General features: G+C 32.6%; 1 protein-coding gene across 7 annotated transcripts in view; it reads right to left on the reverse strand.

The window, feature by feature from the left end:
- Ralyl (RALY RNA binding protein like) overlaps positions 1 to 15,417 on the reverse strand; it is a 641,586-nt gene that overhangs the window by 173,669 nt on the left and 452,500 nt on the right. The window lies entirely within an intron of this gene.

The raw sequence follows: 15,417 nt of genomic DNA on the forward strand, positions 1-15,417 counted from the left end.
GAACAGCTAATAAAGTCCCAGAGTGTTCAAGCCCCAAGAATAAAACCAGTTTGAGAACTATGTGGAAAAGTTGAGAAAGGGAGATGGGCATAGCTGCCTGTGCAGCCTATGATCTAGGTTGTAGAAGAACTTTGGTCTCTTTTAAGGGTAGTAGAAGGTCATAGGTCATAGGTTCTTTACAATCCTATTTTTCTTTTCGAGAGCAGAATGTGAGGACTAGTTTCTTCCTCTCCACCTGTATTTCTTCTATACCTTCTTTCTCTTCTGTGCCATCTTGATTTTCTCCTTCTCTACTGTCCCATTTTTAGCACCCTGTTTCTTTCTCCCCTCCTCGTCCTTTGTCTCATTAATTCATTAACATGTCTCCTTCATTTCTCCCTCACTTCCACTTACTGACAGTCTACCTGTGCTTTAAGTTCAGGACAGTTCCTCAAAAGAAATACTTGTCAAATAAGTGGTTGAATCTGGTGTTTGTGCTACTTTAGAACTGAGAATAACTTGGACTGATTCCATAAAAAAGACTTGGTAAAACTAAGAAGAGCAAGAAAAATAGCAAATTCTTGGAAAATTGCTCTTATATTAGAAGTAATAACATGGAGACTTTACCACACACACACACACACACACACAGACAAGGAAGGAGAGAGAGAGAGGGAGAGGTCTGTGAGTATATATACATATACAAATATGCAGGTATTATATTTTATATAATATTGTATAGTTTGTTTTCCAGCAATAATTGAAGTCAAATTCTGTTTTATAAATTTTATTGTTAAAAATGATCTAGTGTTGTTTTATTTCTCATTTGAAAGAACAAATAGAATTTAAATCATATTAGTTTTCGCATTATCCTTTAGTTACAATCTGCCAACACCAAGTGAACCATCAGGTAGTAACCAAAACATCTCTATTACCCTTTCCTAATTTTTCAACCATTATCTGGAAGAAAGACATTACACAGAACATAGCTACTAAAAGGAAGTTATGTAAGTGTAATCTTGATCAGTTACATTAAAATGAGGAGATTTGTCTATGTATACAGTTATTCAAAATATTGTTTAATAATTTCTTCATTTTATATATGATTGTCCCTTGATTTGTAGGGAATTGTTCCTGGTCTTTTCTTTGGTACCAAAGGGGACTGATGTTCAAATCCCTTAAATAACATGGTAAAATATTTGCACATAATGTACACACACACTTCCTGGTACTTTCATTCACATATAGATTCTGCATAATATCTAACACAATGTAAATAGTATCTAAATAGTTTTTATACTGCATTGTTCAGGGAATAACAAATCAGCCTGTACATGTTCAGTGTAACTGCAGCGATGACAGGCCCAACTACAAACATAGTAAATGATCTGTAGTCAGTTGAATCCAGAGATGTGGAAGGACCAACTGTACTCAAGTTGCTTTAAGACCGTTTTATGTATGTGCATTTGTTTTTAAAACAAAGAATAACTTCAGTTTTAAATCTTTGTGAAGTGGTAATAATGAATTGTTCTACATGCGATAAAAAATGTAGACCCAGTTGCTTATAAAGTGTAATTGTTTTTATCATCCTCATTTTAAATTTAAAAGAAACTGATGATTTTACATTAAGATTGCTTAATGTTGTTAACTGTGTTTGCTATCCCTATATGCACCCATGGAAAAGATCCATAAAATATGTTTATGTAGGTTATTTATCAGCTAGATTAAGCTTTTCATTATTTCTAATGTTTATGAGGCAAGTATATAGGAATCTGTATCATTTATTATGAGTTTCCTATATTTGGTTTCTGGCAGTTTTATAATCTCTCATATTTCTAAATCAAAGGACTCAGACATATACTATACAATATTCACACTGAACTAGAACACATTGAATGCAAAAATTATTGTTTATAGAAGAACTGAAAATTAAGTTTGTCAACATCATTCTATGTGTGAACAGATATATTATCTATGAAGGTACACAGCTCTGCTTTTATTAAAGCATGCCTCAAACTAATTAATCTATTTTAGTACTCCATTCCAATCTTATCAAAGTCATTGTTTAATACTATCCTTTTTCCTTGGTAAACTGACTAGATTGATTGGATTCAGTGTTCAAAATAATTAACTAACATTATCACAAATCAAATTTTTACAGTAATGGTAAAAGAAACAAGGGTGGACTGTATCCATTTTTTGTTTTGTTTTTTTTTTTGTCTTGACAATGTGTCTTCATATAATATTTAATGACCTTAGCAATCATGTTATATCTAGAAAGAAATAGTCTGTGTTTAAGCCACTTTATGAAAGATAAAGATCACATTTTTGACATAGCACACTTGAATAATATGGGTACTGAGGTAATTTTAAAATATTATTAGTTCAGGTAGATCTTTCACAGTAGAAAAATTATAGAATATTCATGAATTATATGCAATTAAAGTATATATAACCAATTTACCTGCCATAAAATCCAGGCCATGATAAACAGGAAGTAGGGTGATTGCACACCAAGGGAGAAAAATGAATGAAGCTTTGCTTCATAATTAATAACTAACTGCAGCATAAAATATTTTTAGAGCTCATAATACTATTCCCATTATGAAAATAGCATTGAACTATTCTATTGGGGGACATTAATTTAGCATTGTGAAATATATAGAACACCTATACTTAGAATTTAATTAAGTGTTATTGATTTGATGGTTATCTGGTGAACTTCCAAGCACAAACTCCAGGAAAATGAGGGATTTTCCGATAAAATCTTAAACAAGTTAATGTCCACAGTGTGGGGGAAATGATGAAATCTATTCTAATGGGATAACTGAGAATTTTGGTTATTACATTGATAAAACACATAGGAATTTTTTGGCTCGGCTTAAAATAATTTGGCAAGTAACAGAGCGCAGGTCAAAACAAGTTGCTTTTGAAGTCCTCAATCAAAGCTTGTGACTGTGAGCCAAAAGAGATCAAGGAGATGAATTGTAAATAAATGTCAAAGATGGTACTTTTTAAGTTTGCCAGAAATTGGAATTGTAGGTCGAGAGTCTTGGACATTTGTCCTCTCACATAAACAACTGACTAAATATCTTTAACAGACATTATTCTGTGAATGTTTTGGCAGGGCATTATGCTTAATAGTCATAAGAGGAGAATTAATGATGGTAAATTATTTATACTTCAGATATGAAAACTTTCATTTATATTGTTACTAAAAGATAGACAGGATAAAGATTTTAAATTATGGATTTAGAATAGTCATTAAGTTGCCAAACATGAAGAGGAGTTTAGGTTTAACCTTTGCCCATTGTAGGAAACTGCCCAAAATACTATTGCTCTCTCAGAAACAATCCCTCTGAATCAACCTTTTTGATGATATTTTGTGTCTTGTGAAATTACACACATGTGAATTTGATGCTTGATTAAACAGAAAATTAATCTGGTTTAATTTTACCGCCTTTAAAAGTTAAAATGAAAACAACTGTCATTCAATCATACGTCTGCTCCTTTTTGTATAGAAAAGTTTTAATATAGATGTGTGTGTGTCCCTACATATATGTATGTATGTATATATGTGTATATAAGCAGATATATATATATATATTATTACGTTAATAATATATTCACTTATAGACATTGTACCTAGATGGTTCTGTACTGGCTCTAGCCTGTCTTTTATCTTTCATCCACTGTTGTACTGAGATGGACAGGATATCTGGGCAGGATTACTCCAATGGTTGTCAGGAAGAGAGTAAAAGTCAACTACCTGAATCACAGAGACTCCATCTTAAGGATCTTGATGACTTTAGCTGGGGCTGGAAACAACTCAGATAAGAACCTTTACATAAATCTATCAAGTACATGAGATTTTGCCTTCAATCCTTTATCGAATTACTTATAGCTCCTATAACAATTTTACCTTTTATTAAACTACCAAATTCAGAAAGTAAAATTACTTTTCAGTAAAAATTCTTGGAAATCTCAATTATACTTAGAAAAGAAAAAAAATGTAGTTACCTGGAAATCTTTTCAGAGTCTGTACATTATTCTAATAGCTTTTTTCAACTCTTACATTCTAAGCTTTTATGTAAAAAATTTGCCAATATTGAGAAAAAAGTTTGGGCTCCAGCCATTCAGGTCAATTTAATGTTCAGTATTCATTACTGTCATAGATTGTATATTCATGTATTTGAAACACTGAAAGCTCTCGAGAAAGCTTTCACCTGTGGTAACTTTAAATGCTTTAAAAATGGGATCACTTTGAGTCATAATTTAAGAATTTCTAGTTGATACCACAACTGAGAAGCAAGAATATGGAAAGGACAATGAACAAATAGACTCTGAAAGTGTAAAGTATAATTGCTTTATATGACCATTTTAATTATATCTCCCAATTCAAAAGTAAGATAAGAAATTAATGACAAAGATTTACTGTGTATTGCAGGAAGTCTTAATTTTCATAGTTCAGCTAGTATATCCTGGACTTGACTCAAATTATTCTTTCCCATCTAAGTCTTTCTGATGTTGAGGTCTGAAAAAAAATCAATCATTGAGTTACTGCTGAGATTAATAGCTACAAATCTGTGGAGAAATAAACAATTTGTTCCTTTAACTGATGCAAAATTGATTGAGGGAATAATGAAACTTAGCAGCAGAGGCAACCCTGTATAAGGGGAGAAAACGGAATGTAGGGAAGCAAGTTTTAACTCTAAAAGTGTTCCCAGTCTCCACTTCTTGAAACACAGGGATAATAGATTCTGGAAGCTTTAATTAACCAGAAAATAGTACAGTGCTTAATGATTAGGGCAACAACTGATCCTGGGAGAAAGTCACCATATGCATTCCATATCACTTCTGAGGTGTGTCTTACGTTTGGGATAAATACTGATAAATTATGCAGGACACAATTTAAGTATTTTTTAGATTCTTTTGAACAATTCTCTTCAAATAAGGAAACTAGGGCTTAGTAGACAAAATAACTCCCCAAACTGAGAACAAAATGCCTTTCCAGATGAATATGATCTATGGACACTTGTGAGTATGTTCTGGTTTAGATATGTGGTGTCCCCTAAAAGTGGACAATGCAAGAAAATGTAAGCATTTTCAGTGGTGAAATAATTAAATTGTGAGAGCTTTAATCTAATCAGTGGATTACTCCACGGATATGGATTAACTAGGTTATAACCACAGGCAGGTAGGGTGAACCTGGAAGAACAGGGTCACTGGAGGCATGCCTTTAGAGTCTACATTTTGTCTCTGGTGAGCAGAGCTCTCTCTCTTCTTCCTGATTGTCAAGTCCTGAGCTACTTATCTCTGCCTTACTCTTTCACCATGATGTTCTGTTTCATCTTGGTCCCAGAGGTTTGGAGTCAGCTGACTATGGACTGAACCTCTGAAACCACTAGCCAAAATAAACTTTTCCACCTCTGTGCTGTTCTTATCAGGTCTTTTGGTCACTGGCACAAAGCTGACTAAAAAAGTATAAGAAAGCAAAAGATATTTTTCATCAGTAAACTACATCATAGTGAGTTATTAGATGCAAAAAAATCAACTTTATATCAGTCATGGGGAACTTAGCAAAGCTTACTGGTAGGTAGTGATTGTCTAATCTGGTTCCTGAAGGAGGCAGAGGAATTAACTACTCGCTAACCTAACATGATTCTGATTTCCAGAGACCCATTTCTGCAGGCCTGAAAGAGAAACTCAATGACAGTGATTTCATGCCCTAATTTCTTACACTTTGTTCTTCTACTGGTTTATTAACTTCTTTCCTAAATATACAAGAATATTTTTAAGCTAGAATATTAAATAATTTTTCTTTCAATATCAAATACATTTTCATGTTCACTCAAGTACAATCTTTTCAACACTAGCTAAGGGTTCTAGAAAACTGGGACATTAGATAATCTGCAAAATATTTCTGTCTACACAGTGAAAAAACAAACTAATTCTAAGAACCTCCATGGACTATTATGGCTACAGCTTCTTCAGGAGACTCTACCCATTTATCAAATTTGAATGTATTACATATTTTATAAAGAATTATTAGAAAAAGACTAGTTTCATATAAATAATTCTGTGAGGATAAATTGAGTGCCACAAAAAAAATTTCTGGTCATTTTTAAAATTCAAGTAACCATTTCCCCCTTGTTACCTAAGCAAAGCCAGGGATGTGGCAAAGTAAATGAATACACTTTTATTACATAAAATAAAATATAAAAATATTACATTTATATTATATTTGTAAAATATTTTCTCTACAGGAAAAGGATAAGTTGTGACTCGGTGCTATACATTTAAAAACAAACATGAATTGAAAGACATTGCTCAAGTATGAGGAAATAAAGGTGTGAAACAGACTTATCTACATGAATGCAGCAGAGGTGACTTCAAAGTCAAAATTTCCATTGCCTGTGGAGCCTATTAAGAAGACAGATACTAGCAATTTGAAGAACAATGTGTGTTTACTTAAGGAAATACGTCCAGCTGTTCCTCTAAGGTAGTTTCAAGTGCACTGGGGGTCAAAAGAATCATAATATAAAATATAGCACTTTCCAATGATAAGTAGCCTAAGGTATGAAACTTTACAAAAATGCATGCTACACACTCTAAAAGGAATTAAGGAAGTATATGAGTATTTTACCTTTATTTTAAAGATAAATGAAGTTCCAGACACAACAGAATATCAGTAAGAGACTGTCAAGAGCTTGAGTCCATAGTAACGCATATAGAATGTAGCCTTATAGAGTCAAAGCTGTCAGAGATTCAATAGAATGAAAGGGTGATTTCATAAATAATTGTAAAAAATCTAGTAACTAGAAGAAGAAAAATGAATCAAAATGTTATGCCAAACAATTTAGCTTTCTAGACTAAGATGAATGTAACAACTCACAAGAATTGCTAAAATCACCGCAGAACTTTTCACTTTCCTAAGTCCCAGAAACCTTTTCTTCTTTTGCAGAAAAAACAGCAATTACATACATTTGTGCATATTTTCTTGGCATACAAGTCTGTAGAATTTTGACCAGTTCATCATGGTTCTGTTTTTATATGATTCAAACAATAGGGATATTGGTCAAACACCATACTTTGACTTTTAAAATTAATTTCTTATTTTCTTTAGGGGACATTTAAGGATGTTTTTCAGCCTATTTAATATTCACATTTTACTTTAATTTCAGGTGTTTAACTTCCTAGAGATTAGACCTCAAAATTACAAATTTAAGTCACAAATTGAAATGAAAATGAACTCTCACAGATTATTGAATTATTATTTTGTTATGTGTTTGCTTATTGTGTTATACATATCACATCAGTCATATATACAAAATCCTTAAAATAGTACATGACATATAGTAAGACTTTGATATATGTCAAATGTTATTTGTGTCATTTTATTATTATTATTACTAATTCATTTATTATTATCCTATTGTCCATTTGGATTAAAAGGATGTTCAAATGTCAAAATTATATAACATTAGAATTCAAATTCTTATAATAAGTATTTTAAGTTTAGTGGTGGGTAGACAGTTTCTGGGAAATTTCCAATGATCTTCAAATCTTAGACATATCACTCACAGAAGAAATTTAATTCATCTATGTTGACAAGACTTTCCATTTCTTTGTATAAGACCTAACCTTCTATAATCTAAAGAACAACAATAAATATATTCCTTACTTAATTGTATATTTTTAGTACATCAAATGGTTATATCCTCAGGTTAATTACAAATGTCTTTGACTTTTAATGCTAATTTATTCTGGGGTAATGTTTTTGTACACCTGTTCCTCCTTTTCTTGTCTGATGATATTTAGATATAATAACTAAAATTTTCATTTTTTTGAACTTACAAAAATGACAATTTCATATGGATCAATCAAATAGATAGACTTTCCCCCAAACACAATTACACCAGATCATGGTTTTTAAGAAAGTTGCTTTCCGATCTTTCAAAGATGAGGCACAATAGGCCATGAAGAGAGTCCTTCCTATCCCACTTTCTATAGATGCTCATGATCATCTAAATTATATCAATGTACTTATGTTTATGACATGATATTATTTATTTTTACATTTTAATTGACAAATAAGGTTGTATATCTTGATAGCACATACTATGATGCATTGGTATTTGTATACATTTTGTAATGGCTAAATCAAGTTAATTCATATATTTGCTTTTTTATGTGTTCATCATGTTTTTGTGGTGAGAATTCTTAAAATCAACTCGCAGCAATTTGCAAGCATTCAGCACGTTGTTATAACTACAGTCACCATGTATCACAGCAGATATTATGAATTTATTCTTCCTACCTACCAGAAATTTTAGATCCCTTGACATCTTTTCCCATCCCAACAGCCTCTGGCTGCCACTATTCTACTCTCTGTTTCTGTGAGTTCCGATTTTTGAGATTTCACAAATGAGATCATGCAGTATTTTTCCTTTTGTGCATGATTTATTTTACTTAGAATAATAACTTCCAGGTTCATCCGTGTAGTCACAATAACAGAATTTCCCTCTTTATTAAGGTTGCACAGTATTCTGTTATGTACATACACCACATTTTCTTTATCCATTCATGTGCTGACAGACATTTAGGCTGATTCCATATTGTGAATAATCCTGCAAAAAACGGGGGAGTGCAGATAACTTTTTGAGAAAGTTGGTTTTATTTGCTTTGAGTATATCACCAGAAGGGTAATTGCTGGATCATTTGGTAGTTCTTTTATAAATTTTTGAAGAATCTCCATAATGGTTTCTATAATGGCTATACCAATACCAATTTACATTCCTACAAATAATGTTAAAAGGTACATTTTTCTCATTATCCTTGCCACAATGTGTTATTTTTTGCCTTTTTGGTAATCATCATTCTAAAAGATGTAAGGTGGTATCTCATTAATTTGCATTTCTATGACAGTTAGTGATGGTCAACTTTTTTTTATATACCTGTTGTCATTTACATGTCTTCCATTTAGAAATGACTTACCAGGTTCTTTGCCCATTTTTGACTTAGGTTATTTTTATTTTTATTTATTTTTTTTGCTAGTGAGTTGTTTGGGTTCTTTATACATTGTGGATATTAACCTGTTGTTAGGTAGATGGTTCAAAAACCAGGCATATAGACAAATGGAATAGAGTCCAGAACCCTGAAGTAAATCCATACGTGTATATCCAGCTGATTTTTGGCACATGTACCAAAAGCACACAGTGGGGAAAAGATTCTCTTCAATAAATAGTGTTGGGAAAACTGGATGGTCACATGAAGAAGAATGAAATTAGACCTCTCACCACAAATAAGATCTTTCGCAACATAAAAAATCAACTCAAATGGATTGAAGACTTAAATGTAGATCTGTAACTGTAAAACCACTAGAAGAAAACAAGGAAAAGTTTCTTAATTGTGGTCTGGACTAATATTTTTGGAATATGACCCCCAAAATACAGGTAACAAAAACAAAAATAGACAGATGGAATTTCACTGAATTAAAAAGCTTATACATGGCAAAAGAAAAAAAAAATCAACAGAAGAGAGAGGCTGGAATGAGAGAAAACATTTCTGATAACATATGACAGTGTATGAGAAAAAGATATGGATATCTGCCTTTAGCAACAGTCTTATTTTGCTAAGTGCCTGGTTGTTTCACATGTCTAATTTGTTTTTCATAAATATTTTAGTGGAAATATTCTTTTTTTTTTAGTGGAAATATTCTTTTAAGAAATAAATGACATTTTCAAAGACCATTTATTTACTTGAACACCTGGGGCAAAGGTAATGTTGGTTTTTATGCAAGTCTAGAGATAAATGTAGCACAGATTCTTGTAAGAGAGAATCTAAAGAAGCAGGTGATACATGATAGTCAAGTTGTTTTGGAAAACAGAGAAATTAAGAGAAAAAGTACACATGCTTGCCCTTTACAAAGGAAAATTTGTGAAGAGCGTTGTTAAGTATGAGTATACAAGGAAAAGATCATCACACACACACACACACACACACACACAAACACACACACACACAGACTGGGGGGTGGGGAGAAAATGAATGAGAATAGTTTCTCCTACACTCCTGCCTGCAAGCAGAACCAGCTATTGCCGAGCCAGTAAAAGCCTGTGATTAAGAATGTGAGGCAGACCAATATGTATTTCCATTTAAGGTCAATTTGTATCAGGGTGTTATCAGTCAGCCTTTGTACATCTCTTCTCCAAAACTGGCATCTATGGTCCCATTGGGCATGCTCAATCAGACCATCCTGATGATATCCATGCAGACATAATTCCATGGAGAATGTATAAAGCTACAATTTCTCAATTCATACCAGTTATAAAATTCACATTAGAATTTTAGAGAAAAAAAGGTTGGAAGAATTTCAGGTGTCATATCAGAATTCCCAGCAAGCATCAATATCAGAGAACTCAAGGACTGCACTTAATAGTGTCCTCTGGAGAGCCTTTACCAACCACACCTGAAATCACCTTGTTAGAGTTAAATTTTTTAAAAAAGTGTTTTAAAATCTAAATGGTATCTTTAACTGGGTATATAATAGAGAATATCAACATCTGAGATATGAAATAATTTGGGAATTAAGGGTTAACGTCTCAGTTACAATGCGATTACAGTATCAATAGAAAGATTTGTTTTGAGTAATACCCTTTTTCTATCTTGCTACTTAATTTGTAATAAGCAATTCCAATAAGTAGAGTAAAAACTTGTCCAAAACACACTGTTGTAATAAATATGTTACAGTTATGACAACTCATTTTCTAACAATTACAGATCACAAAACCTATTATCCATGTTGACTAAAGAGGCAATAAGTTCTATTTCAATTGAGACTGACAACAGCTTTGTCATGCCAATGCCTTAGAAGCCTTGTAACGATTCTACCAAACTATTAATTTATTTCCTCTGATAGATTTTTAAAGACAGAAAGAGATAATATATCAATAATGCAAGAATTTCATAAGAAGATATTTTGGAAAACATTCCTGGTCAAATAATGTATTTTTGATTTGGGTTCTTTTTGATTCAGTTTGATTCTTTTCCAATCCATGATTGGATGCCTTGCCTAGTATGGCTTAGGAGTACATATCCACATGCCGAAGAATAAATCAGATCTTGAGTGGAGAACAACAATTTAAAAATCCCTCTTAATAATTGTCATTTTAATAAATATTATAGGAGTCACTTGATGTATGGATAGTGATTCTTAAAAATGCAATAGATACATATTATGCCTGAATACAGTTGCAAATGAAATTAACTGTTCAATTAAAGTCTATGGTGTCAGCTTTATTCTGTTTACCCAATGCTCCTGAGGATTTTTGACATCATCTCTTTTCATTCATTCTAATCCCTGAATTCCTTGGTCCTTCATTTGCCCTCACATCCCTAGAGACTTTGCTTATGCTGTTTCCACTTGAAACTATGAAGAAAAAAACAGAACCAGTTCCCTAACTCCTTTCAGGTGTCCAATCAAATGTCACCTTAATAAGAATGGCTTTTCCTAACTACCCATAGAAAAGAGAAATAACCCATCCCAACTTCCAAAACTCCTTCCCCATCCCTTGCTTTATTTTTCTCCATAGCACTAAGCTTCACTGGCATATTGTGAATCTATTTGTGTGTCATCTTCCCATCCCTAACAACATGTTGAGTTCATTGCAACAGCCCTAACATTATAGCAGTATCTGGAAAGTAATAGTTGATTTAAAAAAAACCACATTGTTCAACGCATAAGTTTGATCAGACAGTATGGATTGCTTTAGGCAAAGCAATACTTTATGCACTGAGAATGGATCTAATAAGATTTAAAAATACCTCATATGAAACAAACTTAGAGATTAGTGGGATAAACAGATAATTTTCTATGTACAAGAACTTAGGTAAAAAATAAAAATAAAAATTATAATACACCAGCTGAAAACAGAGAAAAGACAGTGATTTGACTTGGACACTAGGGAGAACTCTGTGGAGGATGCAACAATTGAGTAAAACCTGGAACAAAGAGGATTCCTACATGAAGATGCAGGTGAAGGTCGTCTATCGACAGGAAGACCAATGGTCAAGCTATGGAGATAGAGAGTCAACATAGAAGATAATCCTTAGCCTGAAAAAGGCTAGACAACCAGAGGTAAGAGGAGTGAGTAGATGATAATTATGGAAATGTCTGTTCTAAGGTCATGTTTCTGTTCAGTGATTTTCAAACTCTGTGAATATGAGAGATTTTTAAAATATTGAAATATGACCTCTGCATGTGATATAGTTTTTAATATAAGATGTGTATTATCTAAAACTATTACAAACAGTATCAGCTTTTAAAGATTTTTTTGATTGGCACATAATATTGTATATATTTATGAGGTATGGTGTGATGTTTTGATTCATGTACATATTAGGTAGTAGGATGTTTTAAATACATGTTTTTATTAAACATATTTTAAAACTTAAGGTGTAACATTTATGTGGGAAGGTGTGTCTATGCGTATGTGTGGTGTGTGTATGCATATGCATATATATATATATATATATATATATATTTCTTCATTTTACTGGTGATGGTAAATATTCATATGAATGCTAAGGCCCTTTTCAGTAACTTCATGGTTACCCATGAATTGGAAACACATAAACTCACAGATGCACAACCAATATCAAGTCAGTGAGAAAGCACTAAATGTCTTTGAGCAGGAGAAGAACATGACGAGGCCTGTGTTGTAGGGGCACCGAGGGTTTGAGATGGAAGAAATCTTAGAAAACATCTTACCAGTCAATCTGCTAAAGTTACAGAAAAGAAGACTGCAACCCAAGAGATAATAGGCATTGGCCAAGGTTATAAGTAGAGAATTGGATGTCTAAATTCAGGTTCCTGAAGTGATCTCATCAAGTATTTCCATGATAAAATGGATAAGGTGGATAAGCTCACCCAAACATCTTATTAGCAATCAAAAATGAATATCCGATCCAAATCAGTAGATAAGATGAAATGTTACATACCTAAACCTAGATTTATGCTGTTTTCTTTGGTGTGGTACAAGGATTATAGTATTCAAAATATTTTGTATTTAATACCACATAGATTCTACTCTAGTTTTCCTCTAAGTTTGTGTTTTAAGAACGTATTCATTTTTTAAAAAGACTCTCCATGAGCTTTTAAAAGTCAAAAAATGTATTTCTCAAGGTCATCTGGAGTTTCAGCCAAAGGAGGTTCTAGGCATCTCTTGTTTTACACAGAAAATAAAATTTTGAAAATTTAAACATTAACTACACATTTTAGTAAAGATCTTTATGATACCTATGAAAAATTAATATTAAATACAAGAGTAAAAAGCTGTTTATACCAATCATGATTCCCAAATCAACCTGATTTGTAAAAACAGGTATACATGTATTAGACTTCCATAAAGGGATTTCTACCTGTTTGACTTCAACAAAATCAACATCTGACACATGCAAAATTTAACATCACTCAATAAATTTCTGTATCTAATTAAAAGCCATTACGCAGTCTAGCAGAGGTAAGACCTCTTATCTTAAGGAACACTGAGCTGTCCATTTTCTACAGCAATTCTCTGAGAAACAAGCAAAGGGGTATTTTCCCCAAACTTCCTTTCCTTCTCCTATATGGTTAATTATAGATAACCAATCTAGACATGAGTGAGGAAGGGATTTCAAAATTCCACATAAATTTCCAAAGGCTTACATGCAGTGTATACTCTAAATTTTCTGCTATAAGCATCTTCCTTCTCCCTTTCTTCAAACCCCTGACACAGTCACATGCACCTTATTCCTTTGCTAGGTGCTCTAAAAGGAAGTTGCATTATTTTTACTGAAGCACATTATAGTACATCTTTAGGAAATGAGAAAATTAGAAAGTTGATTTATGTGCCATTTCAATTTTAAAGAAAATTACAAGAATACTTCCCCCACCATAGTGAGATTTTGTTAAGTGTGCAATTATTGCTTTAATTGGAGTACAATTGCCTGAAGGTGAGTTTATGCCTTTTACATGATCAAACACACACATAAAAGATATGATCAAAAATTGGAAATGCCTTGGGTTTTGGTTATTGGATAATTTAGACATTTTTATATACCATCAGATGACAAGCAACTGTAGTAGTTTCCACTTTTGCAAATAATATTAGTGTACGATAGAAATTCATTTAAGGATTCTATTTGCTTTTATTGCTAAGCTTTCTATATACTTTAATTTTATTCTATTCCTGCTGTCAGATATTTTATATTATTAGAATATAGAAACAGTTAATGCAACATAACACAGCCAACTGATACAATTAAACATAAGTAACACATTAGATTTTTTTAAAACTAAACCATTCCAGTACACCCTACTGTGTTCATGCCTGTATAATTATACATCTTCTGACTTGTCTCATGTAATTCACAATTTCTTCCTGCTGCTTAATCGCAGACTTCAGCAAGTACATTTTAGGGGGAGAGACTCAGTACAATTTTTCTGTGAATCTTTTATTTGCCATATGCATTAAGGCAATGATTACCCACAAGGGGAAAAAAAAATGAGGGGGTGTATAAAAGATACAAGAGTAAAGGTACAAGATGGTTTTCAAGTATGTGCATAATTTAGATTCATTCTTGTAGGAGGAAAATCACGAGGAAATTAATCAGTGATGTATTTGTAGCCGTCACACAATCATTTTTTATAAGAAAAAAGTAACGGTTGTATGTTGATTCTTAGAAGAAAGAACTGGTATCAAAAAGCAATCAGGCATAGGGAATCAAACTGGCAGTACTACCCCCTCAGAGCTTTCTGTGGGGCATAAAACTTCTTTGAATGAGAAAAAAATGTTAGTTTTCAGGTCTTAAGTGAAAACAAACCAAATAATAAATTATCACACTAAAAATTACATTTCCATTGTATCTTGGCTGTTTGATAGATTAACAGCTGCTGATAATCTTTCTGTTTTTAAAACAATTGATAACATCTAAACACATCACAAGGGACAATGGAAAAGCTCAAATTTGGACTATAGAATAAGTTAATGTTACCTGTCTGTGATGGTAAGTAAAGTCAATGACAGGCCATTTGGGGTTCAATATGGTAATATTTACTTTACACAACACAAGAGATAAAGTGCTAAAGAGTTGGATTTACCAGAGAAAGGTGTGACTGGAAAGCTTTCCATAGGAGGCATATTGCTTTACCACAGACAGTTTTATTTTAAGACGGATGCTTAGCTAAATCCTGGTGGTTTTCAGTTCTATAATCATCTCTGTTGTGGACTTCAGGCCAAAGTAACTGTGCTGCTCCTTCTCAGTAAGAATCAGTTCCTTTGGGGTGGACTGCAGATGACTCTTTTAACCCTTTGAAACTACACCCATAGTGAATCATGTTACAAATACACTCTGGAGCAAGAAGTTTGGCAATGAATATCCTGCTGAATATTCAGC

This window comes from Sciurus carolinensis, chromosome 1 (assembly GCF_902686445.1).
Source record: "Sciurus carolinensis chromosome 1, mSciCar1.2, whole genome shotgun sequence".
In the NCBI taxonomy this organism is placed as follows: Eukaryota; Metazoa; Chordata; class Mammalia; order Rodentia; family Sciuridae; genus Sciurus; species Sciurus carolinensis.